Source organism: Cetorhinus maximus, unplaced genomic scaffold, assembly GCF_964194155.1.
Source record: "Cetorhinus maximus unplaced genomic scaffold, sCetMax3.hap1.1 HAP1_SCAFFOLD_44, whole genome shotgun sequence".
Classification (NCBI taxonomy): Eukaryota; Metazoa; Chordata; class Chondrichthyes; order Lamniformes; family Cetorhinidae; genus Cetorhinus; species Cetorhinus maximus.
This window is the reverse complement of record NW_027596099.1, coordinates 3,660,745-3,685,934: the sequence shown is the minus strand read 5'-3', so window position 1 is coordinate 3,685,934 and position 25,190 is coordinate 3,660,745. Positions and strand designations below refer to the sequence as shown.

At 46.6% G+C, this 25,190-nt stretch overlaps 1 long non-coding RNA gene across 2 annotated transcripts; it reads right to left on the bottom strand.

The window, feature by feature from the left end:
* Positions 1–15,490: 15,490 nt before the first annotated feature.
* On the bottom strand, positions 15,491–24,037 carry LOC144672796 (uncharacterized). Of its 2 annotated transcripts, none has more exons than XR_013574177.1 (3): positions 23,734–24,037; positions 16,695–16,857; positions 15,491–15,767 (listed from the first exon to the last, which is right to left on the bottom strand). It is a non-coding gene; the product is annotated as an uncharacterized LOC144672796 (long non-coding RNA). The 2 variants fall into 2 exon arrangements; XR_013574178.1 differs by having other exon boundaries at positions 23,879–24,034.
* Positions 24,038–25,190: the final 1,153 nt, after the last annotated feature.

Genomic DNA, 25,190 nt, shown 5'->3' with positions numbered 1-25,190 from the left:
GAGCTGCTAGGCCTGATATGATTCTGTCAAATTGAACACATTGGTAGCGCCACACGACAGGACGGAGGGTGAGCGCAGTGTGAAGACAGCTCCTTGACTTCACAAGGACTGTGCGGTGGTCTCTCCTATGAATACTGTCAACGGAGACACGTATATACGCGAGGTGTGGTTAAGGTAGATGTTTCCCTCTTGTTGGCTCCATCTCGATCTGATAAAGGCCAGATCTATCGGATATGACATATACAGCTTGCCTGCCTCTGTCAGTAGTGATCCTAATGAGACACTGTGTGTGATGGACAATGTTGTATCCCAACCAGGCTCCATTGTGTGCCCTCATTGCTTCTGTGAATCGCTGTTTAACATGGAGGGGAACAGGTTCACCAGCTGAGGTGGGGATCAGCGGGATGTATCCCTCCCTGTGTTCCCCCTGATGCCATGAGACACAATGGAGCCTGGAGACAATAGTGAGCATTGCCAGAGGCAGTCCCTCCCCACTCTCTGCTACTCTGCTGGCACCTCTGCTGGGTGTGTCCTGCCAGTGGGACAGGACATGCCACGGGGAGGCTGATGGACGAGCCTGGGACATTGACCTTCAGTCTGTTACTTTGAGGATGACCACATCGGAGCTTCATAATGGTTCATGTGATCCTGCCATTCTCTGACCACGGCCTCCTTCCGTGTCAATGTGGTGAATCACCGTCCCGAATGAGAAATGAGGAGCAGTTAAGAGTTAACCACGTGGTTGTGGGTCTGGACGCAAACGTAGGTCAGACCGGGTAAAGACGGCAAATTTTCATCCCTAGGGTACATGAGTCAACCAGATGGGTCTTCACTCACAATCCACTGGTTTCATGCTCAACATCACCGATATTTATGTTTTATTTCTAATCCAAGGCTATAATTTCCACAAAACCCATTCCCTACAGTTCGTCTTCAGTCAGGGGCCCGGACAATCCTCCAGTCGGCATGTCCGGGGGCTGCGTTCAGCATCGTGAGCTCTATCCCTTGTAGGATCAGTGTATATCACTCACTGCGCCCAGTAAGTTCCTAGCCCTTCTCTGGTGTAACTAAGCTCATCCAGAGATACAGCATTCAAACATCTGCTCGGCCCCCCATCTCCTCTCCCACACCCTCCCACATCCCGCTCCCAACCCCCAACCAACATCCCAATTGTCAATCCATTCGATACCCCCGGCCCTGCAAAATCTCCTCACTATTACCTCATTCCCACAACCCGCTATCTATTCTCCCCTCCCAGGAATCATGTCCTCATTGATCCCTCACTGCTGTCTATCTGAACGGACTGGATGGGCCTAATGGCTTCGTGAACCCTGCTAACCCAATGAACCTAACTTTGTTGAGTACTTAATTGCCTCCCAGTGATGGAAATTAGCTGGACACTAAACTACACTCCTGTATCCAGGAGTGGGATGAAATTTGGAGATGTCGGGAATGTAATGTTTTTATAATAAGTTGCTTGTCGGCGGTCTGATCTGAAGCGTAGATCAGTCACTTAGAGCAGCTTACCGGCCTGTTAAATATTACAGTGGAATAGGGACCTTTCCGGACACTATTCGCCATCCTGTCTGACAGCCTTGAACAAGGTGTGAGGATCTGACAGTAATAAATCAGCACAGGATAGGGTCCAACAGCTCACTGCCCTTCGGTGTGGACAATACACAGGCTTCAATCTTCCAAATCTCCACAGTAACTCCTCCATGGCTCCCGAATCCTCCCTCATGAGTGGTGATCATTGCTGGATGTGTTAATCTAGCTGCGGCATAAACAGGGATTTATAATTGTTCAGATTAACATCCCATGATTTTGTACCCAACACTTGTATTTAAGATGGTCACGACCATCTGCAACAAGACAGAATCCAACGATCGCCCCGTGACATTCAATGGAATTACCATCACTGAATACTCCAATATCATCATGCTGGGGGTTACCACTGACCAGAAACTGAACTGGACCACCCTTATAAATACTGCGGCTACAAGAGCAGGGCAGAGGCATTCAATCCTGGGGAGATTAACTTAACTTCTGACTCCCCAAAACCACCTACAAGCCACAAGTCAGGAGTATGATGGAATTCTCCCCACTTGCCTGGATGAGTGCTGCTCCCACAACACTCAAGAAGCTCGACACCATCCAGGGCAAAGCAGCCCCGCTTGATCGGCACCCCATACACAAAGATTCCCTCCCTCCACCACCGACGCACAGTAGCAGCAGTGTGTGTACTATCTACAAGATGCAGTGCAAGAACTCGCCATTGCTCCTACGACAGCGCCGCCCAAACACACCTCTACCGTCTAGAACGGCAAGGGCTGCAGACACATGGGAACACCACCACCTGGAAGTTCCCCTCGAGACCAATCATAATCATAGACTTGGAGATAATTCGGCCGTTCCTTCAATGTCGCTGGATCAAAGTCCTGTAACTTCATCCCTAACAGCGCTGTGGATGTAACTACACCACAGGAACTGCAGCGGGTCACCACCAACTTCTCTAAGGGAAATTTGGGAGGGACATTCAATGCTGTCCTAGCCAGCGGCGCCCACATCCCATGAATGAATTTTAAGCAATGAAGCCCATAACCCTCCAGGTTTCGCTAACTGCTGTCCCATCCTACCCTGCCAAATGTCAAAGTTAACATTTCGGAACACCCATTATCCCTCTGTCTCTGAACGCTCTGTGAAATTGTGTCATGCAGCCCATAATGCCTCTCCCTTATCCTTCCGTCAAAGTGCATCATCTCTTACCTCTCTCTGCAAAATTCTTCTGCCACTTTTCTGCCCTTCTATCTAAGTCCTGTTTCCAACGATATTTATCGTCCTCACCGGTTGCCATGACTTCAACTATTGTTTCATTGACAAGTGTGGACATTTCACCGTATTCCTAATGTAAGTAATTGGGGAAACAGCACTGCCTACATGCTCCAAACTGACAAAAAGCCCTTTACTACAGGAGCAATTGTGTTGTATCATCTGCTGAGTGAGGGCAGTAGACGAGAATCAGAAGGAGCCATTTTCTTGCCCATGTTTGATCTGATGTCATGAGTCAATATTGAGGACTCCAATGGAAACTTTCTCCCTCCTGCATCGCACTGTAGCATTGGTGTTGGGACAGGGACATACACAGGGATGGTGATGGGCACATCCGGGACAATAGCTCTGATTCATGACTCTGTGATTATGATTAAGGTGGAGCAACAGTGCCTGAATGTGGCCCTGCCATTGACTGACCTCCCCCTTCTCTCGCTGTCAATGTGGAGACACACCGATCCAAGTGAGAAATGCAACATGGACAAGAAGCAGTGATCAATGCATCCAGTTTTATTCACATGATCCAGGAACTAGTTGGTCAGGGGACACGGGCCCTACACAGTCTGTTGAGCCTCAAGGCGGTTCTGGAGTCAGGAGCCTTGCTAACCTATATGTGATTCCTCATTTTATGATACGCTTCACCACGCAACAGTAAAACAACGAATAGCACTTGTGGCGTGTCAAGCCCTCGTTTCTGCAGCATTGCCCCCTTTAATACTGTCACATGCAGAGAAAAATCCTGAAATGGAGATTTGAATCCGCTGTTGCTGTCGCCAGTAAGGGCACTCGACTCTCAGTCAATCAAATATTATGTATCACTGTAAATGTTGAAGTCCCCTTTCACTACTACATCCCGATATTGCACTATCATCTGTTTGGTCTGGGAGACCTAGACAAAGGACATCGAGAACAGGACTACTCACAGCGCTCGATGGGTTGCATAACCCAGCAACATGGAGAGCAGAACTGTGCACAATGCTGCAAGTGTGGTGTAACCGAGTGACAAGGAGACCAGAATTCTGCACAGTGATTCAGGTGTGTTCTAAACGAGGAGGATGAGGACTAGTACTGTGCACAGTGCTCCAGGTGTAGCCAGGCCAAGGGATATGGAGGCCATAACTTTATCTAGTGTTCCAAGAATGGTGAACCGAGAGATTAGAGGCAAAAACTGTGCACAGTGCTCCGAGTGTGGCATCACTGAGGGATTTGGAGACAAGATCAGTGCATAGTGCTCCAAGTGTGGTCTAACCGAGGGATATGGATATCAAAACTGTGCAACGTTCTCCTAGTGTGGCCAGACCAAGGGACATGGAGAGCAGATCTGTGCACAGTGCACAAACTGATGTCTAAAGGAGGGACTGGAAGACCATAACTGTGCACAGTGGACCAGCTGTAATCCGATTCGATCGATAAGGAAACCAGAACGGTGCACAGTGCTCCAGCTGTAATCCGTTCGAGGGATAAGGAATCCAGAACGGTGCACAGTGCTCCAGCTATAATCCGATTCGATCGATAAGGAAACCAGAACGGTGCACAATGCTCCAGCTGTAATCCGTTCGAGGGATAAGGAAACCAGAATGGTGCACAGTGCTCCAGCTCTAATCCGTTCGAGGGATAAGGAAACCAGAATGGTGCACAGTGCTCCAGCTGTAATCTGTTCAAGGAATAAGGAAACCAGAACGGTGCACAGTGCTCCAGCTGTAATCCGTTCGAGGGATAAGGAAATCAGAACGGTGCACAGTGCTCCAAGTGCAGCCAGGCCAAGAGATATGGAGACCATAACTTTGTCAAGTTATGGTGAACCGAGATCTATGGAGGCAAATACAGTTCACAGTGCTCCGAGTGTGGTGTAACTGAGGGAGTTGGAGACCAGAACTGTGCAGAGTGCACCAAGATTGGCCAGGCCAAGGGATATGGAGAGCAGAACTGTGCACAGTGTTCCAACTGTGGCCTAACTAAATTTTATAGAGGCCAGAACTGTGCACAGTGCACCAAGTGCGGCTTAACTAAGGATTATGGAGGCCAGAATTGTGCACAGTGCTCCAAGTGTTTCTAGGCCAAGGAATATGAGAGCAGAACTGTGCACAGCGCACTAAATGTGATCTAACTGAGGGATAGGAAGACCTGAACTGTGCACAGTGTCCTTGTATGGACAACCGAGGGATATGAAGGCCAAAACTGTGCGCAGTGATTTGAGTGTGGTCATCCGAAGGATATGGAGGCCAAAACAATGCACAGTACTCCGAATGTGGGCAACCGAGTGACCTCCAGACCGAAACAGTGCACAGTGCTCGGAGTGGGGTCGAAAGAAAGGATATGGGGACCAACACTGCGCAGAATACTCCACGCGTGGTCTAACCGAGAGATATGAAGACCAGGACTTTGCAAAGTGCTCCAAATGTGGTCTACCCGAGGGTCTACAAAACCAGGACTGTGCACAGTGCTCCAGGTGTGGCCAGATCAATGGATATACAGACCGGAACTGTGCACAGTGCTCCAAGTTTGGTCCAAACGATGGTCATGGGGGCCAAAACTGTGTACAGTGCTCCAAGCATTATCTAGCCGAGGAAAAGGGAGACCGGATCTATGCACAATGCTCCACATGTATTCCAAACGAGGGATATGGAGACCAGAACTGCGCACAGTGCTCCAATTGTGTCAGCCCAAGGGATATGGAGGACAGAACTATGCACAGTGCGCTACATGTGGTCTAACCGAGCGATATAGAGACTAGGAACTGTGCATAGGGCTCCAAATGTAGCCAAGCAAAGGGATATGGAGACCAGAGCTCCAATTGTGGTCTAGCCCAGGGGTATGTCTAGCCCATAGCTGTGAACTGTGCTCCACGTGTGGCCGATCAGAGGGATGTGGAGGGCAGAACTCTGCACAGTGCCCAAGTGTCGTCAACCGTGGGATATGGAGGCCAAAACGGTGCAAAGTGCTCCGAGTATATGCACCCGAGTGATATGGCGACCGAAATTGAGCACTGTGCTCCAAGTGGGGTCTAACTGAGGGATATGTAGACTAGGACTGTGCACAATGCTCCAAATGCTGTCTAACCGAGGAATATGAAGACCAGAACAGTGCAGTGCTCCAGATGTCATCCATCCGAGGGTAAACGAAACAAGAACTGTGCACATTGTTACAGGTATGGCCAAGCCGAGGGATATAGAGAACAGAACTGTGCACATCGCTACAAGTTTGTTCTAAACGATGGATATGGCGGCCAAAACAGTGCACAGTACTCCAAGCACGCACTAACCGATGAATAGGGATACCAGATCGGTGCACAGTGCTCCAGGTGTGGCACAAACCAGGGATATGTAGAAATGTCCAAAGTGCTCCACGTGTGGTCTTGCCAAGTGATATGGATCCCATAACTGTGTACAGTGCTCCATGTGTGGCCGAACAAAGGGATATGGAGGCCAGAACTATGCACAGTGCTCCAACCGAGGGATATAGATATCAAAATTGTGCACAGTGCACCGAGTATGGTCAACTGAGGGACTTGGAGACCAGAAGTGCAGAGAGTGCGAAACGTGGTCGAATTGAGGGATATGGAGACCAGAACTTTGCACAATGCTCCACGTGTGGCCAGGCCAAGGGATATGGAGAACAGAACTGTGCACAGTGTTCCAAGTGTGATCCACCGGACGATTATGGGCAGCAGAACTGAGCACAGTTCTCCGAGTCTTGTATAACTGAGGGATGTGGAGACCAAAACAGCGCACTGTTGTCGAAGTGTGGCCAGGCCGAGGGATATGGGCACCAGAGCAGAGCACTGTGCTCCAAGTGTGGCCTATACTTTGTAGGGTCAGTGTCTCACTGGCTGCTTTAAATGAAACCCTGATCCTTCTCTGGTATGACTGAGATCATCTAGAGACATAGTCTCCACCCCTCCTTCCACAGTCCCTAACTGCTCTCCCTCCCTGCCACTTACATCTTAATCGCCTCCACACTCACTCCCTCCAACCCTGGAAAATCTGCTCTCTACGCCCCCATTCCCACAAACCTCTATCCATTGCCCCTTTCCAAGTGTGCTCAGCTCATTGATCCCTCACTCCGGCTATAATGGGCCGAATGGCTTCCTGTGCCGTGGTGACTCTATGAACCACCCTTTATTGTCTACATAATTGTCTCCCAGTGATGGGCATTACCTGGAGACTAAACTTCACTCCTGTATCGAGGGGCGGGATTAATGGTTGGAGATGTTTGGAATGCAATGTGTGTATAAAGAGTTCCATGCCGGACATCAGAGTTGAAGCTTAAATCAGCCACTCTGAGCAGTTTGCCGGCATGTTAAATATTTTCCTGGAACTCGGAACTGACCGGATACCAGTTGCCATCCGGTCTGACAGCCTTGAACAAGGTGTAGGGAACTAAAAGGAAGAATCAGCCCAAGATAGGTTCCAACAGCTCACTGTCCGTCTTTATGGACAATATTCAAACTGGTTCACTGTCCAAGTAGCACGAATTTCAAATGGTTAAACACTGCGGGCTGGGTTTCAGAGGGAGGTTGAGAGCGGGCCCTATAGGCGTCCTCATGCTGGTCCTAACTGGCGATGACAACAATTAGAACTTGCCTGGAGAGGCTCAAGCAGAGACTGTTCCACATTTAATGCAAAATTGCTGAATAGAAGCAATGTCCATCTGGATAAACTGTATCGGCTCCGCACGTCCATTCCACTGAACGTGGGCAGTGGGCAGCCTGGCACACGGCGTCACAATGTTGGATGTTTCTGCGACCAAGTGAAAGTGTGTGGGCAGGCTCTCAGACAAAGCACTGCAGGTGCTGGTGGCCACGCTACAGAGGGTGAATGAAGCCCTGAGCGGAGAAATGCCAAGGGCACCGCCGCACCCTCCTGCATCTCTCTCCCAACATCAGTTGGTGCCGCTATTCCTGTTCGCACATCCTTTTCCCTCTTCTCCACCAGGCTATGGGCCCTGTTGCATGATGCCCATGACCAAGGTCTCGCAGTATTCCAGCGAGACCGAGTAGGTGACCAAAATGGCTTGACGTTAATGGTTGACTGGGGGATATGCTGGACTAGATGTTGTTTGAGCGCAATTGTGCTGCTGGTGGCCCACTTAGCCTCATGGATTATTTGAGCTGCTGGGCCTGATCTGAATCTACCCCATTGAACAAAATGGTAGAGCCGCACAACACGATGGAAGGTGAGCGCGGTGTGAAGACAGCTCTTTGTCTTCACAAGGACTGTGCACTGGTCTCTCCTATGAACACTGTCAACGTAGACAGATACATTCGCGAGAGGAGGTTAAGGTAGATGTTTCCCTCTTTCTGGCTCCCTCTCCACCTGATACAGGGCAGGTCTATCGGATATGACAAATACAGCTTGCCTGCCTCGGTCAGTAGTGGTCCTACTGAGCCACTCTTGGTGATGGGCAATGCTGTATCCCAACCAGACTCCATTGTGTACACTCATTGCTTCTGTGAATCGCTTTTTAACATGGAGGAGAACAGGTTCATCAGCTGAGGGAGGGTGGGCGGTGATTGTTAGCAAGTTGTATCCCTCCCTGTGTTCCCCCTGATGCTGTGAGACACAATGGAGCCTGCAGTCAATGTTGAACATTGCCAGAGCCAGTCCCTCCCCACTCTCTGCCACTCTGCTGGCACCTATGCTGGGTATGTCCTGCCAGTGGGACAGGACATGCCCCTGGGTTGGTGATGGACGATCCACGGACATTGACCTTCACTCTGTTACTTTGAGGATGACCACATCGGAGCTTCAAGATTTTTCATGTGCTCCTGCCATTCACTGGCCAACCCCTCCTTCCCTTTCAATATGTAGATGTACCGACCTGAATGAGAAATGAGGGGCAGTAAAGACTGTAAAGACGGCAGATTTCCTTCCCTAAGGGAGACGAGAGAAGCCAGGTGGGTCTTCATGACAATCCACCAGTTTCATTCTCACCATCACTGGTATTTGTGTTTTATTTTAAGTCCGATACTATAATTTACCCAACCGCACACCCTACTTTGAGTCTGCAGTTCGTGGCCCGGACAATCCTCCAGTCAAAATTTCCGGGGGCTGTGTTCAGCATCGTGAACTCTATCCTTTGAAGGGTCTCTGTATATCACTCACTGGAGCCCAGTGAGACAATGGTCCTTCTCTGTTGTGAGTAAGCTCAACCCAAGATACAGCCCACAGCGTCCACCCCTCCTTCTCGAACCCCTATCATCACTCCCACCCCTGCTGTGCCCTAAACCGAGCCAAACAACCCACATGCCAATTGTCTCCACACTGGGCACCTCCAGCCCTGCCAAACTCCTTCCCTTTTAACTCATGTCCACAATAATCTATCCATTCCCTCTTCCCAGGGACCTTGTTCTTATTGATCTCTCACTGCCGTCTATCTGCGTTGCCTGGATGGGCCGAATGGTTTTCGGCGATGTGATGACTCTATGAGTTTACCTTTATTGGGTATTTAATTGTCTCCCAGTGATTGTTGTTAGCTAGAGACTAAACTCCTGTATCAAGGAGTGGGATAAATGTTTTGAAATGTCTGGAATGCAATGTGTGTATACAGAGTTCCATGTCGGCCATCAGAGTTGGAGCACACATCAGTTACTTCGAGCAGCTTACCGGCCTGTTAAATATTTTCCTGGAACACGGAACTAAGCGGGGACCAGGTGCCATCCTGTCTGACAGCGTTGAACAAGGTGTGAGGATCTGGCAGGTATGGGTCAGGCCAGGATGGGGTCCAGCAGCTCACTGCCCGTCATTGTGGACAATAACCAGGCTTAAATATTCTAAATATCCTCAGCAGCCCCTCCAGGGCTCTCACATCCTCCCTCATGTGTGGTGATCATAGCTGTATCTATTAATCTAGTTGTCGCCTCAACAGGGATTAATCATTGTTCAAAGTAACATCCCCTGAATTAGTTCCCGACACTTGATTTATGAGTGTCAGGTAATGACAATCTGTAACAAGGGAGAATCTAAACAACACCCCGTGAGATTTAATGGCATTACCATCACTGAATCCGCCACTATCAACATCCTGGGGTTTACCTTTGACTAGAAACTGAACTGGACGAGCCAAATAAATGCTGTGGTTATAAGAGGAGTTTAGAGTCTGTGACTCCTGCGGCGATTGACTCACCTCCTGACTCCTCAAAGCCTGTCCAACAACTAAAAGTCTCAAGTCAGGAGTGTGATGGAATACTCTCCATTTGCCTGGACGTGTACAGCTCCAGCAACACACAATAAGCTCGACACCACCCAGTATAAAGCAGCTCCGCTTGATTGGGACCCCAACCACAAGCATTCACTCCCTTCACCAAGGACGCACAGTGGCAGCAGTGTGTACCATCCACAAGATGTTTATCAGCAACTCACCAAGTTTCCTTCGACAGCGCCGCCCAAATTCACGACATCTAATATCTAGAAGGACAAGGAAATCAGACACATGGGAAGAACATCTCCTGGTGGTTCCCCATCGAACCACTCACATTCCTGACTTGGAACTAATTCGGCCAATCCTTCGCTGTCGCTGGGACAAAATCCTGGAATTTACTCACTAACAGCGGTATGGGTGTACCTACACCACAGGAATAGCAGCGGCTGTCACAGCGTTCTCAATGGGCAATTTGGGAAAGACATTAAATGCTGGCCTAGCCAGCGACGCCCACATCACACGAATGAATTTTAAGCAATGGAGCCCAAAACCTTCCACGCTTCGCTAACTGTTCTCTCATCCTACCCTTCCAAATGTCAAAGATAACATTTCGGAACATCCCATATCCCTATGTCTCTGACCGCTCTTTAACACTGCTTCATTGAGTCCATAATCCATACCCCTATTCCTTCTGACAAAGTGCATCACCTCATATCTCACTCTGCAAAATTCCATCTGCCACTTTTCTCCCCATTCTGCCCGCCTATCTACGTCCTGTTTCCATCGATTTCTATCGCACACAGTGGTAGCCATGACTTCAAGTATTGTTTCATCAACAAGTTTTGGAATTTCACCGTATTCCTCATTTAAGTAATTGGGGGAACATCACTGTCTACATGTTCCAACCTGACAAACAGCCCTTAACTCCAAGAGCAGTTGTGTTGGGTCATCGGCTGAGGGAGGGCAGTAGACGAGAAGCAGGAGGAGACATTTTTTTGCCCATGGTGGACCTGATGGCATTGGCCAATATTGATGACTCCAGTGGAAACCCCCTCTCGCTGCATAGCAGTGTGGCACTGCCGGTGGGAAAGGGGCATACCCAGGAATGGCGATGGACACGTTTGGGATAATGTTTCTGAGGCATAACTCTGTGAAAATGATTTTGCTGGAGCTACAGGACCTGAATGTGGCCCTGCCATTGACTGACCTGCCCATTCCCTCCCTGTCAATGTGGAGACACACCGATCCGAGTGAGAAATGAGAAACCCACAGAAAGTGGTGTTCAGCGCTGCCAGTTTTATTCACATAATTGAGGGACCAGTGGGTCAGGGGACACGGGGACTACACAGTCCGTGGAGCCTCAAGGCGGTGCTGGAGTCACGGGCACTGGAAGTTGGGCTGGTGTCGCTGGCCTTGGTCGCCAACTGCTGCTACCTCCTTTTCTGATTTACTTCGCCACGCAGCATTGAAACAACCAATAGAGCTTCTTGCGATTCAAACACTCGTTTCTGCGGCAGTGCCTCCAACGACAGGTGCCCCCTTTAATTCCGTCACATGCAATGGTCAAACCTGAAATGCAATTTTGAAGCCGCTGTTGATGCCACCAGGAAGGACCCTCGACTCTCGCTCAAACACTTGTTATGTATCACCCTAAAAGTTGAAGTCCCCCTTTCATAACCATACCCGATATTGCATCATTGCCGGTTTGGTCCGTGAAGTATTGCCAAAGGACATGGAGAACAGAATTACACACAGGGCTCTACGGGTGGCGTAACCAAGGTACATGCAGAGCGGAACTGCACACAGCGACCCAAGTGTGGTGTAACCAAGCGATATGGAGACCAGAACTGTGCACAGTGCTTCAAGTGTGGTCTAACCATGGGATATGGAGGGCAGAACTGTGCACAGTGCTTTGAGTTTGGTCTAACCGAGGGATATGGAGACCTGAATTGTGCACAGTGCTCCATGTGTGTTTCAACCAAAGGATATGGAGGCCGGAACTGTGCACAATTCTTCAGCTGTGGTCTAACCAAGCCATATGGTGACCTCAGTGCTCCTAGTGTGGTCTCACCGAGGGATATGGACACTTCAAGTGTGCACTGTGCTCCAAGTGTGGTCTCCCCGAAGGATATGAAGACCTGAACTGTAATTAAAAAACTGCAAATTCTTAGAATTTTGCTGCAATTTTAAGATTTCGTCCAGTCAAATGTGGAGGCATGAGCAAAGTTAAACAAAAAATAATCAGTATTAAAAAAGTCCTAATTTTGCGAGCATTCCCGCGCTGAGATTGAAGGGTTTTGGTAACATGGTTAGGATCATGTTCCAGAACCAAGCCGGACAAATGGACTTAAAACAGATCAAAAATTATCCAGTCGAATGGTAGCACATGTTTGATTGGGTGAATGGCCTACTTCTGTTCCTGTGAATGGATTCATAGATTGGCGACAGGAAGGTTTGCTAACCTCCCTAAACATATTTTGCTGCGATGATGTGTCCCGGCACCAGGAATATAACTACCAAGAGCAGTGCGTTACTCGTCTTCCTATGAGCTCCTCACAGCTACAGTGAACTGCCTGGGCTATAGAAGCTCTTTGTATGAACTCAGAGTATAAACTGTGGTTAATGAACACACACAGACACCCATATATACACGGTGAGAATTGGCACTACCTTGGGCACATTGAAGGGATAGGTCACTCACTGAGAGGAACAGTAACTGGAATCAATGAGTAAGTGTGTCTCGCAAGGCAAGTATGTGTTAATCAAAAGAGACCGCCCTGTGTAAGTATTAAACATGGGAAGGTTTATAGAAATATCTTTCTGCGATTAAGATAAGTGGGTCATTCGGATAATCGTGCCTATGTCGCCTCGCTGAAACACCTATCCAAATATTCCCACGCTACTTTACTCTGTCAATATGCCGGCTGTTTTGATTGGCCCTCATGATCCATCCTATACCGTCACGTGACCTCACAACCGCCCTTTCAGTTCCCCTTCCCTTACACTGAATCTACTTTCCAACGTACAGTTCTCCAGAGAATGGCCAGCAATGGATTCTCTTCAAGTTCCCGAGCCGATACCTATGGTGTCCCCTTAGTGTTTGGAACCCTGCCTCCCCACACCCACACCCCCACCAACCCCCACACCCACTACCGAACCACCACCCCCCCACCCACTCCTCCCACACTCACACCCCCACCTCCTCCAATCGCAGATTTCTTCTGCATATCAAGCGCGTCACCATTCGACGAATAAATGCGATTTCTAACCAATGGGACGGGGCTCCCTGACTTACACACCACACTCTAACCATCGCTCCTACATTATATTTGCAATTCTTGACCAATGGGAACAGAGCTTCTTGATTCCTCGAAGGCAAAAACAAAATGCTGCAGATGCTGGAAATGTGAATTGAAAACAGAAGATTCTGGAAAGAACCTCAGCAGCTCTGACAGCATCTGCGGAGAGAGAAACAGCGTTAAAGTTTCCAGTCCCTATGACCCTTCCTCAAAGGTTAGAAGGGAACAAACTAACCTTAACTTATCCCCTATATTTACAAACGTTCACCAATGCTACTGGATTCCCTATAACAATCTAATATTTACCTGTGCCATCTTTGCACTTCTATAATCCCCAGGCATTATTTCCAGCCAATCAGCATCTAGTTTTGGATTCTGAATAATGCTATTGCTCGACTCACTGGCACACAAATATAAAATGCTCCGTTATTCCACTTAGGCTTTTAATAAGATGTCAAATAAAAGGCATTGAAACAACATTTAACTCTTGACATTAATTTAAGAAGGCTAATGGGATGTTACCCTTGATTATGCGAGGGAGCGAACATAAAGGTAAGGATGTTATCCTTCAGTTATACAGGGCATTTGTGAGACCGCACCTCGAATACTGTGTGCAGTTTTGCTCACCTTATTTAAGGAAGAATGTAAATTCATTGGATGCAGTTAAGAGGAGGCTTAAGGGATTGAGACCTGGAATGAGTGGGTGGTCTTATGATGAAAAATTGGACAGACTGGGCATGTTTCCACTGGAGTTTAAAGAGTAAGGGGCGATTTGATTGAAGTATACAAGATCCTGAACAGCGTCGACATTGTAGACGTGGAATGGAAGCTTCATCTTGTGGGTGTGATCAGAACTAGGGGCGGGGAGCAAGGTGTAAAAAGAAGGGGTCGCCCTTTTACGACGGAGCTGAGGGGAACTATTTTCTCTCAGATATTTTTGTGGCTTTGAGATTCTGTGCCTCACAAGGCGGTGGAGGTGGGGTGAGTGAATATTTTCAATGCAGATGCAGACAGATTCTTGTGAGGCATGGTGAACAACGGTTATCTGGGGTTATGGGCGTAGATGGGAATGTGGAATTCAAGACACAAACAGGTCAGTTGGATGGCACAGCAGACTTCGGGGCCCGAGTGGCCCACTCCTGCTTTTATGTTGTATCTTTGTACGTAACATTGCAATAATATATACCTATTAAGACATTTCATTGCCAAGCTTTTGTAGAGTACAGTTGCTAATGTCAGCCTTAGCAATTAGTGCAATGTGTTAATTAGGTGATGTTTAAAAAGGTGAGCACCACATTTTTTAGTTATGCCTGGGTCTGCTCTTGACATCCTACCCTTGTCTTTTCCGGGAACCAGGCTTGTTCCCTTGGCTTGATGCTAGTGGTAGCATGTGCAAAATGGCAGGCCATGACCTTACAGGTTTTGTTCGAATTCAATTCTGCTGCTTCTGATGGTCCACAGCGCACAGTGGATTCCATGATTGGAGTTATGTGACCGGCTCTGTGTCTATCACATTGAATGCCATAAGTTCTACAAAACAAAATGCCCACCATGTGAAGGCAGGAGCCTATCGTCAAAAGGACTGTGCGGTGTTCATTCCTACCAACACCGTCAGGGACAGATGCACCTGCAGCAGTTAGATTGGTGAGCATGTGGTCGATTAGAATCTTCCCTCTCTTTGGTTAACCTGCCCCGGGTCTATTCTGCCTCACAGCGCTCGGCCACCTGGGTCTGTAACGGTGACCACGAGCAACTCTTGGTGATGGACATGCAGGTCCCACAGCAGAGACCATTATGTGCCCCTGATACGCTCAGTGCATCTTCCATGTCGTGTTGAACATAGATGAGTAGAGATTGATCAGGTTCCGGAGAGTGGTGGGTGGCTGACAGCTGGAGGTTTCCATTCCCCTGTTTGACCTCATTCATTGTGACATCAGAGAGACTTGAGTCAATGTTGAGCACTCCTGTCGCAAGCCTCTATTTACTGTATGCCCCTGTGGCATCATGTCGGGCAGGACTGCCCATTCATTGGGATATGACTAACCCAGGGATGTGGGCGATGAACCTATGACATTGGATTTTAAGTTACGATTCCTAGAGTGTGATGTTGTTGGAGGTGCCTGGTGTCAATAAGGCCCTGCCATGTCCTGACCTCCCCACACTTTCCCTGTAGGTAAGGTGACACATCGATCCGAATGAGAAATGAGAAACGGACAAGGGGCGGCGATTGACACAGCCAGTTTTATTCACATGATTCAGAAAGCAGTGGGTCAGGGGTCATTGGATCCACACAATGTATCAGAGTTGGGATTACAGGAAAGACAGATAGCTTCAGTCGGAATCACGGGCGAATCGTACATTGGACATGTTATGTTTATCCAGGGAAGATATATATGCAGCATCTGAGCCATAATAGGCAGTCTCCATTGACCTGTCTCCAATTTCTGGAACATGGTGCCAATCTGCAGACGCCTCCTGAGCCAACACATCCTTCGAGAGCTTCAGGGAAACAAAGAGGAAGAGTTCATTCATAACAACATTCAGAGCTCTGCCGTACCTACGTGCGATTTAACCAAATGCTCTGGAGACTAGAACTGTGAACAGCGTTTCCAGTGTGGTCTAACCGAGGGATCTGTAGGCAAGAACTGTGCTCAGTGCCCCAGGTGTGTTTGACTGACAGATATAGAGACCGGAACTATTCACGGTGTACCGAGTGTGGTCTACCCGAGGTTTATGGAGGCAAGGTCTGTGCTCAGTGTTCCAGGTGCGTTGTGACTGAGGGATATGAAGACCTGAACTGTGCACAGTTCTATGACTGTGGTCGCACCGAGGCATATGGAGACCAGAACTGTGCTGAACTCACCAAATGTGATCCAGCCGATGTAAATGGAGGCGAGAACTGTGCTCAGTGCTCCACGTGTGTTGTAATTGAGGGATATGGAGACCGGACTGTGAACAGTGCGCCGAGTGTGGTATAACCGAGGGATATGAAGACTAGAATTGTCCACAATGCTCCATGGGTGGTCTAATTGTGGTTTATGGAGACCAGATCTATGCACAGGGCTCCAAGTGTGGTCTAACTGAGGGATATGGAGACCAGATGTTTGCACATTGCTCCGACTGTGGTCTAACCGAGGGAAAAATAACGCAAGATATCACCAAGTGGCAGCACATAGATGGGAAGCACAAGGCGACTGGAATATTCGAGAAGGATGAATAATTTGAAAATGGAAAAATTTAAGGAAAGGTGCAAAACTGAGATGGACAGCTTTCTGTTCGGGAAACGTTTAAATGTTTGGGGAACAAAGACGGGCAGGTGAAGGTACGGCACCCATTGATTGGTATCAACGGCTGAAGAGGCTGAATGGCCTCTTCTTCATTCTATGAATGTTTCTGCTCTGTTCTTCCTGAGAGATTTGTACTCACGGGGCTTCGATGCACGCACCACTCCAACCTCAGCGATGGGCTGTAGCTGCACCAGGAGTCCAAGCACCAAGAGTAGTGCTTTCCTCATCTTCCGCTGATCCCCTCAGAGTCACAATGAGGTGACTGGATTATGGATGCCCTTTATATCAACGCACGTACCATTCTGTAGTTAATATTCACACAGACACACGGTTAGCGCTGGCTCCACCTTGAGCTTATTAAACGAGCTATTCATTAACTGAGACCAACAGAGTGAAAGGCTAAATATGTCTCCCAAGTCGAACGTCAACAGGGCTGTGTAAAATCGCAGCAAAACATCCCTCGAATCCTCTTGCTATGAAGGCCAACATACCATTTGCCTTATTTTACGCCTGCTGCACCTGCATGCTTACCAACAGCAACTGGTGTACGAGGACACCCAGGTCTCATTGCGCATTCCCCTCTCTCAATTTATAGCCAGTCAGATAATAGCCTGCCTTCCTGTTTGGGCTACAAAGTGGATAACCTCATTTATCCACATTATATTGCATCTGCCAAACATTTGCCCACTCACTCAATTTGTCCAAATCACACTGAAGCATCTCTGCATCCTCCTCACAGCTCACCCAGGTGGGAGACCAAGCTATGTGTCATCTGCCAATTTGGAGATCTACCATTCAGTTCCCTTAACTAAATCATTTATATATATTTTGAATAGCTGGGGTCCCAGCACCGATCCCTGTTGCACGAGTCTGGTCACTGCCTGCTTTTCAAAAATGAACCGTTTATTCCTACTGTTGTTTCCTGACTGCCCAACCATTATCTATCGAACTCAATCCACTACCTCCACTCCCATGCGCTTTAACTTTACAGGCAAATCCCTTATTTGGGACTCCATTGAAAGCCTTATGAAAGTCGAAATAAAGCACATCCACTGGCTCCCCTTCATCAAATCTACTAGCTACATCCTCGATAAATTCCAGCAGATTTGTCAAGCATGATTACCCTTTCGTAAATCCATTGCTCATTCTTCCCGATTCTTCTGCTGTTTTCCAAGTGCTCAACTAATAAATCTTTTATAATGGACTCTAGAATTTTCCCCACTACGACGTCAGGTTGACAGGCCTTTGAATTCCTGTTTTCTCTCTACATTCCTTTATAAATACTGAGGTTACATTAGCTGCCACCAATCTGTAGGACCTGTTCCAGAGTCTATAGACTCTCAGAAGATTACCACCGATGCAAACACTACTTCTAGGCCACTTCATTAAGTATTCTGGGATGTAGATTATCAGGTATTCGGGATTTATCGGTTTTCAATCTCATCAATTTTCCCAACACCGTTTCCCTACCTACACTGATTCCATTCAGTGCCTCACTCTCACTTAACTCTGTGTTCCCCACATTTCTGGTATGTTATTTGTATCCTACTTTGTGAAGAGAGAACCAAATTATTTAGTTGATCAGCCATTTCTTTGTCCCCCATTACAAGTTTCCCTGTTTCTGACTGAAAGGGATTACATTGATCTTGACCAATCTTCTTCTCTTCACATGGCTATAGAAGGTTTTACGGTCAGTATTTATCTTCCCCGCAATCCTAGTCTGATACTCTCTTCTCCCATTCTTAATCAATCACTTGGTACTCCTTTGCCGAATTCTAAACTGTTACCAAACCTCAGGACTGTTGTATTCTCTGGCCAAATTGTATGCATGTTCCTTGGTCTTAATACTTTCCCTACTTTCCATTGAAAGCCATGGTTTGGCCATTTTCCTGTTTTACTTTTGCGCATGACAGGAATTATTAATTGTTGCAGTCCACCCATGTGCTCTTTGAATGTTTGTCATTGCCTATACAAAATCAGTCCTTTAAGTAACGTCTCCCAATCCATCATAGCCAGATCGCGCCTCAAACCATCGTATTTTCATGTATTAAGATTCAAGACCCTAGTCTCAGAACCAGTTATGTCACTCTCTACCTTGATGAAGAACTCAACTATATTATGGCAGTTCATCCCCAACGGCCCTCGCACAGCTAGATGGTGAATTATTTATTTCTCAATTTCCAATATCCAGTCTAAAATGGCCTGATCCCTAGTTGTTTCCTCAACGTATTGGTACAGAAAACCATCCGGTATACACTGCAGGAATTCCTCCTCTACCGTATTGTTACTAATTTGGTTTTCCCAATCTATATGCAGGTTAAAGTCAACCATACCGACAGATGTTCCTTTATTACATGCGTCTCTAATTTCCTGTTTAATGCCATTCCAGACATCACCACTATAGTTTGGGGGCCTATAATACAATCCCCACAAACGTTTTTTTGTCCATTGGTGTTTCTCAGCTCCACCCATACAGATTCCACAATGTTGTAGCTAATATTCTTCCCAACTATTGCATTAATTTCCTTTTCAAACAACAATACAATCCACTGCCTTTTCACTTTTGTCTGTCCTTCCTTATTACTGAATAACCCTGGATGTTCATGGCCCATCTGTGGTCACCCTGCAGCCAAGTCTCCATAAGCCCGACTATATAACACCTATTAACATCTATTTGTGCAATTAATTCACCCACTTTATTGGAAATGTTCCTCGCGTTAAGGCACAAAGCTTTAAGGCTTGTCTTTTTAACGTTGTCTGCCCCATTCCCATTATTTTTCACTGAGGCCCTCTTCTTGCATTTGAATTGTCTGCCTATTACATTTCTTATTCCCTTTTCTGTCTTTTGTTCTTGTTCTTGACTGCCCTACCTCTGGTATTTATTGTCAATCCCTTATTGATCCTTGCTCAGAGAGTATGTATGAGTCAACACCCCCATTGCTGCGGGCCAGGAGTCACATGTAGGCCAGACTGGGTTAGGATAGCAGATTTCCTCAACAAAAAATAAAAAATACCTGGAAAAACTCAGCAGGTCTGGCAGCATCGGCGCAGAAGTGTAAAGTTGACGTTTTGAGTCCTCATGACCTCTCAACAGAACTAAGTAAAAATAGGTGAGAGGTGAAATATAAGCTGGTTTAAGGCAGGGGGGGTGGGGGGTGGTATTTGGGGGGTGGGGGAGGTGGGGTGTGGAGGGAAGAGAAGGAGGGAGGCGGGTTGGGACAAGCAAGAAGTGATAGGAGGAGATAACCAAAACATGTCACAGACAATAGACAAAAAAGTGTTGAAGGTAGTGATATTATCTAAAAGAATGTGCTAATTAAGAATGGATAGCAGGACAGGCAACGTACAGATAGCTCTAGTGGGGGTGGGGTGAAATAAGACTAAAAGGGCATAAAAGTTATAGATAAATGATCGGTGGAATACATTAAAAATAATGGAAATATGTTTCCTCCCCTAAAGGACATGAGTGAAGCATTAGGATTTCTTTTACGAAAATCGACAATATTTTCGTGGTTATCATTACACTTTAAATTCCAGATTTTTATTCAATTCTAATTCCAACATCTGCAGTGGTGGGATTCGAACCCTCTCACCCCAGAACTTTATCCTGGCTCACTGGATCATTATTCCAGCAACAAGCCATTGCACCATCGCCTCTCCTGTAGGGAGTATTGTGCATCCAAATGTTGCAGCTGGTGTTAATGTCCAGATCAAACAAAATGTATCTAACTGGCAGTGCTGGCTCAGGCGCAAAATATCCACTTCCTCTCTCTATGAATTGCTGTGATACGGCAGGTGTTATTTATTAGGATGACCAACCTCCCAAGGGAAACTTGGACAATCTTTCGCGACAATTTTGCAATTTGTATTTATTACGAGCAGGCTTGTGCACTGAATTCAGAAGTAATGTGTCCACTATAATCTATTAACAACAAAAAAACTTAAACGCACGCAAAAGATTACAGTTACATACTTATAACAGTTCCCCAGATTTCTATTTTAACCTGACTCCCAGCTACAAAACCCCTTTAAGGCAACAGTTCAAATGAATTCCAAATTATTAACACACCCAGGAATATTGCCACAAGCACTCAATGCTTAATGTGATTTCGAAGGCTTTTCACTCAAATTTCGTTACTGAGACAGCAAACTTCTGCAGGGGAGGGGGTGAGGGGTTTGGGCGGTGGCGGAGCTACAAGCTTCTTCCCCAAGTCTGTTTCTAATGAATGCACCTTCCAAGATCTCACTCGGCCACACCTTACGCAGCATCCCACCCTTCTTCAAATATATTTCGCCCTTTTTGATCTGTAAATCTCATCGTTTCAACTAGTTTTAAGGAGTTACTTTTCCCAAGACAAACAAAATTTTCCATGTTATCATTATGGACGACGCTGTTGAGAATAATCACATTAATAACCCGGCCTTATTTGTCATGTCAGGTGTAAAAATCGCCACATGGCCCTTTTGAAGATCAAACACTTCTTCACTTAACAAAACATGTAAACTTCATGCACACCATCTCTGCTGATAACTCACCCAAGCTTACTCATCTCCATTTCAAATGCCTGTTTTACACCTCACTTCTTTGGTTATTTAAAATTTGCAGTCTAACCAGCTCTATTTTGGTTAGATTAGCCACACACCCAGAATCATATACGCACACATATACACACTCGCAGACATACGTACAAAAACAAGCATGCACACACACACACACACACATACACACGCACGCACACACATACACACACACACACACACATACACACACTCACACAAGCACACACACACAGAAACACACACAGACACACACACAGATACACGCAGGCATGCACACACCCAAATGCACACACACATCAAACACACACACAAACAAACATGCACACTCACACACAGATATATACACACAGACAGACAAACACCCACGCACACACAAAAAAACATGCACACTCACACAAACACACACACACACATATACACGCACATACGGACACAAACGCAAGCACACACACACACACACACGCACATACGTGCACACACGAACGCAGAGACACACACTCACACATACGTGCACATACACACACGCACATGCACACAGAGAAGTGCACTCACACATGCACATACACGGACAAGCCTGCTTTAAAGTAACCCGCAATAATATTAGGAAAATATGATAGTTCATTGACAGCATTGTTCTATAGATTAGTTCATGATTGACGTGTTTACCTGTCGCTATATAGCTTACACTCTGTCTCCTATCTGCGACCATATGCTCAGCCAGCGCCAGGAACACAAGGACCAGGAGCAGTACCTTCTTCATCATTCCCCAAGCTGCTCAGAGTAAGAGGTGAGTTGACTGCAGCACTGAAACTCTTGATATGAGCTCAGGGAGGAATCTGTGGTTAATCTTCACACACACACAGACAGTGAGGATAGGCTCATCTTTCACCTTGTTTAAGGGACAGTCCGCTGGCTGAGGCCAGCAGTGACAGGAATGAGTTTTTGAATGGAATTAATCTATTTAAAAGATAATTTAAATTCAAGCCAGGTTTTCATTAATAAATGTGGGGGTGGGGGAGGGGGCGCACAAATATGAGCAACTCTTGAATTGGGTTAGATTAAAAGGAACCCTTTGCCGTGATCGCTGTAAGAATCCTACAGCAGACAAGGAGTCCATGCTTCCCACTGTGCCCATGCTGGCACAATCATTCCTACTCAGCCTCTCCTCCTTCCCCATCACCCTACCATTAAAAAAAATCATTTCGATTCTTTCTCAACATTCCCATTTGAAAGATACTCATTCGGTCTGCTCCTGCCACCAACTCAGGCAGCGCATTCCTGGTCAGAACTCTCAGTGTAAAAAGCCATTCTTTCCAACTTATTCATTACAGACGATTTTCAATGCGTTTCTTATTGATAGTGAATCCCCCACTCTGGACACCATTCCATTGTCAATATTGGAATGAGACATGCGCAGAGCTCTGCCCAGTGCCCAAGTGGGAACAATGTTTACCCACCAACCAATTTCACTAACACCCCTTGCCCGGTGCTGCATGGTTGATGGTGGGAGATTAACATGAGAACATCGCCTTCCATGTGTTCCTAGATTTGATCAATGGCTACACTTCAACGCGGTTTCTTTGGCTGACCTATACGTTGGAACATTCTTATGTTTGGAAAGGTGCTATATAAATGAAAGCCTTTATTTCACGCCCACATTTGTCTTCATTTCCTTTGCTCTCTGCCATGTTCTCTTTCTCTGTCTCAACCTCTTCTCAGTCTCTACCTATCCATCCATCTTTCCTACTACCTATCTATCTATCTATCTATCTATCTATCTATCTATCTATCTATCTATCTATCTATCTATCTATCTATCTATCTATCTATCTATCTATCTATCTATCTATCTATCTATCTATCTATCTATCTATCTATCTATCTATCTATCTATCTATCTATCTATCTATCTATCTATCTATCTATCTATCTATCTATCTATCTATCTATCTATCTATCTATCTATCTATCTATCTATCTATCTATCTATCTATCTATCTATCTATCTATCTGTCTATCTATCTGTCTATCTATCTATCTATCTATTTATCTATCTATCCATCTATCCATCTATCCACCTGTCCATCTATCTATCCGCCTATCTATCGATCAATCTCTATATATCTATCTATCCATAATTCTCTCTTTTTCTCTCCCACACTCTCTGTCTTGCTGCAGGTTTCTCTGTCTCTCTGCCATTCAACTTTTCACCCCAATCTCTATGCCTGTCTCTCCCTTTGCCTCTCTCAACCTGCCTTTCCCTATCTCTCGCTCTCTCTTTGTATTTCTCTCTCTCTCTCGCCCTTATCTTTCTTTCTTTCACCCCACCTCTGATTCTCTTCCCTCCCACTCTCTCTCACACACACACTCTGCCCCTCTCACTCTTCCATCGTGGCCTGAAACAGTCCCTCGCTCCCTATTTCTCTTACACCTCCCTCTAGCTTTCTCTCACGATGATTTGTTTTCCTCTTTTCCCATTCGCACTGTCCCCCTCTCTCTCTCTCCCTTCTCTCTCCTCACTTTTCCCTACTTATCATCGAAACATCGAACGACTGCAGGTCAGTGAGAGGCCCATTGGCCCCTCTGATCTGCCCTGACTCATTGCAGGAGTAACTCACCCAGTGCCAGTAAGGGGTCTTTCCACTGAAGAGCCACACTTGTTTTTCCTGGTCAGGTCATTGTCCAATTCTTTTCTCGAAAGGCTCGATTGAGTGTGCCTCCAGCGCGCTATCCGCCTGTGCATTCCCGATTTGAACCACTTACTATGCAAATAAACAGTTTCTCCTTGTGTCACCATCGCTTCTTCAGCCAATCTCCTTCAATCGTAGCCCTCTGCTCCTCCAGCCTCCCTCCCTCCCCTTCTCCTGTTCCTCTCACATTATCTCTTTGTGTTTCTCTCTCTCTGCCTCTGCCTTCTACATCAGCCGAGAGAGTTAAATATTTCTTATTTAAAGCCGTTGTCAGTGTGTTAATCATTTGCCTCTGAAGCGGACCTGTCCTGTCCCCAGTCACCAATCTGTCTGGCGGAGCTTGTTGCCCAGCCAACCGGTAGTTAGTTGATGATCAACCTGCTGGCCCTGCCAACTCCTGCGCACCATTATCCAAAGGTCATTGGCTGTGAAACACATTGGGATATCCACAGGCTGGGAAAGGCGCTATACAAATGAACATCTTTAATTCCCGAACACTTTTATTTCATTGTTTTGCTCTCTGTCACGTTCTCTTTCTGTGTCTATCTCCCTCCATTTATTTATCTATCTATCTATCTATCTATCTATCTATCTATCTATCTATCTATCTATCTATCTATCTATCTATCTATCTATCTATCTATCTATCTATCTATCTATCTATCTATCTATCTATCTATCTATCTATCTGTCTGTCTGTCTGTCTGTCTGTCTGTCTGTCTGTCTGTCTGTCTGTCTGTCTGTCTGTCTGTCTATCTATCTATCTATCTATCTATCGATCTATCTATCGTCCTATCCATCTTAAAATCTCTTTACCACCTTCGCTCTCTATATATATGTCCCTCTGCCTTGCTCTGTCTCTCTTTCTTCCTACATCTGTCCTCATTCTCTCAGCCTCTCTCTCTCTCTGTCTCACCCCACGCCGCCTCACCAATGCCCAGTTTTGGACCTTTCGACCTTTAACGAATCTGTCCCATTTGCACGATGGGAGTTCCACAGCACGATCGAGTGTGTAATTCGTGTGAGGACAGGATTTGTCTTGACAAAGCGTGTTCGCCCCTACCAAAACGGTCATGGACAGGGCCAACTGGGAGAGGTTGCCTGGTGTGGTTGAGGTCAAGCAGGTTCAGGCCTGCTCTTTGGTTCCCTTACCACTTGCCGAAGGCCAAGCGATCAGGTCACCATAGACTTCACATGTAGCACTGTTTACAATTCTGCCCTGCAAGTACCTCGGTTAGATGTGCCCTTCAAGGTCGGCTGAACTGGATCAGCCGTGGCGATATCGAGCCACTCTTGGTGGTGTATATTTCAGTGCCTCACTCACTGATTTCTGGCTGATGTTGCTAACTCATTCCCAACGGATGAGGCAATACAGTCTGTCAATA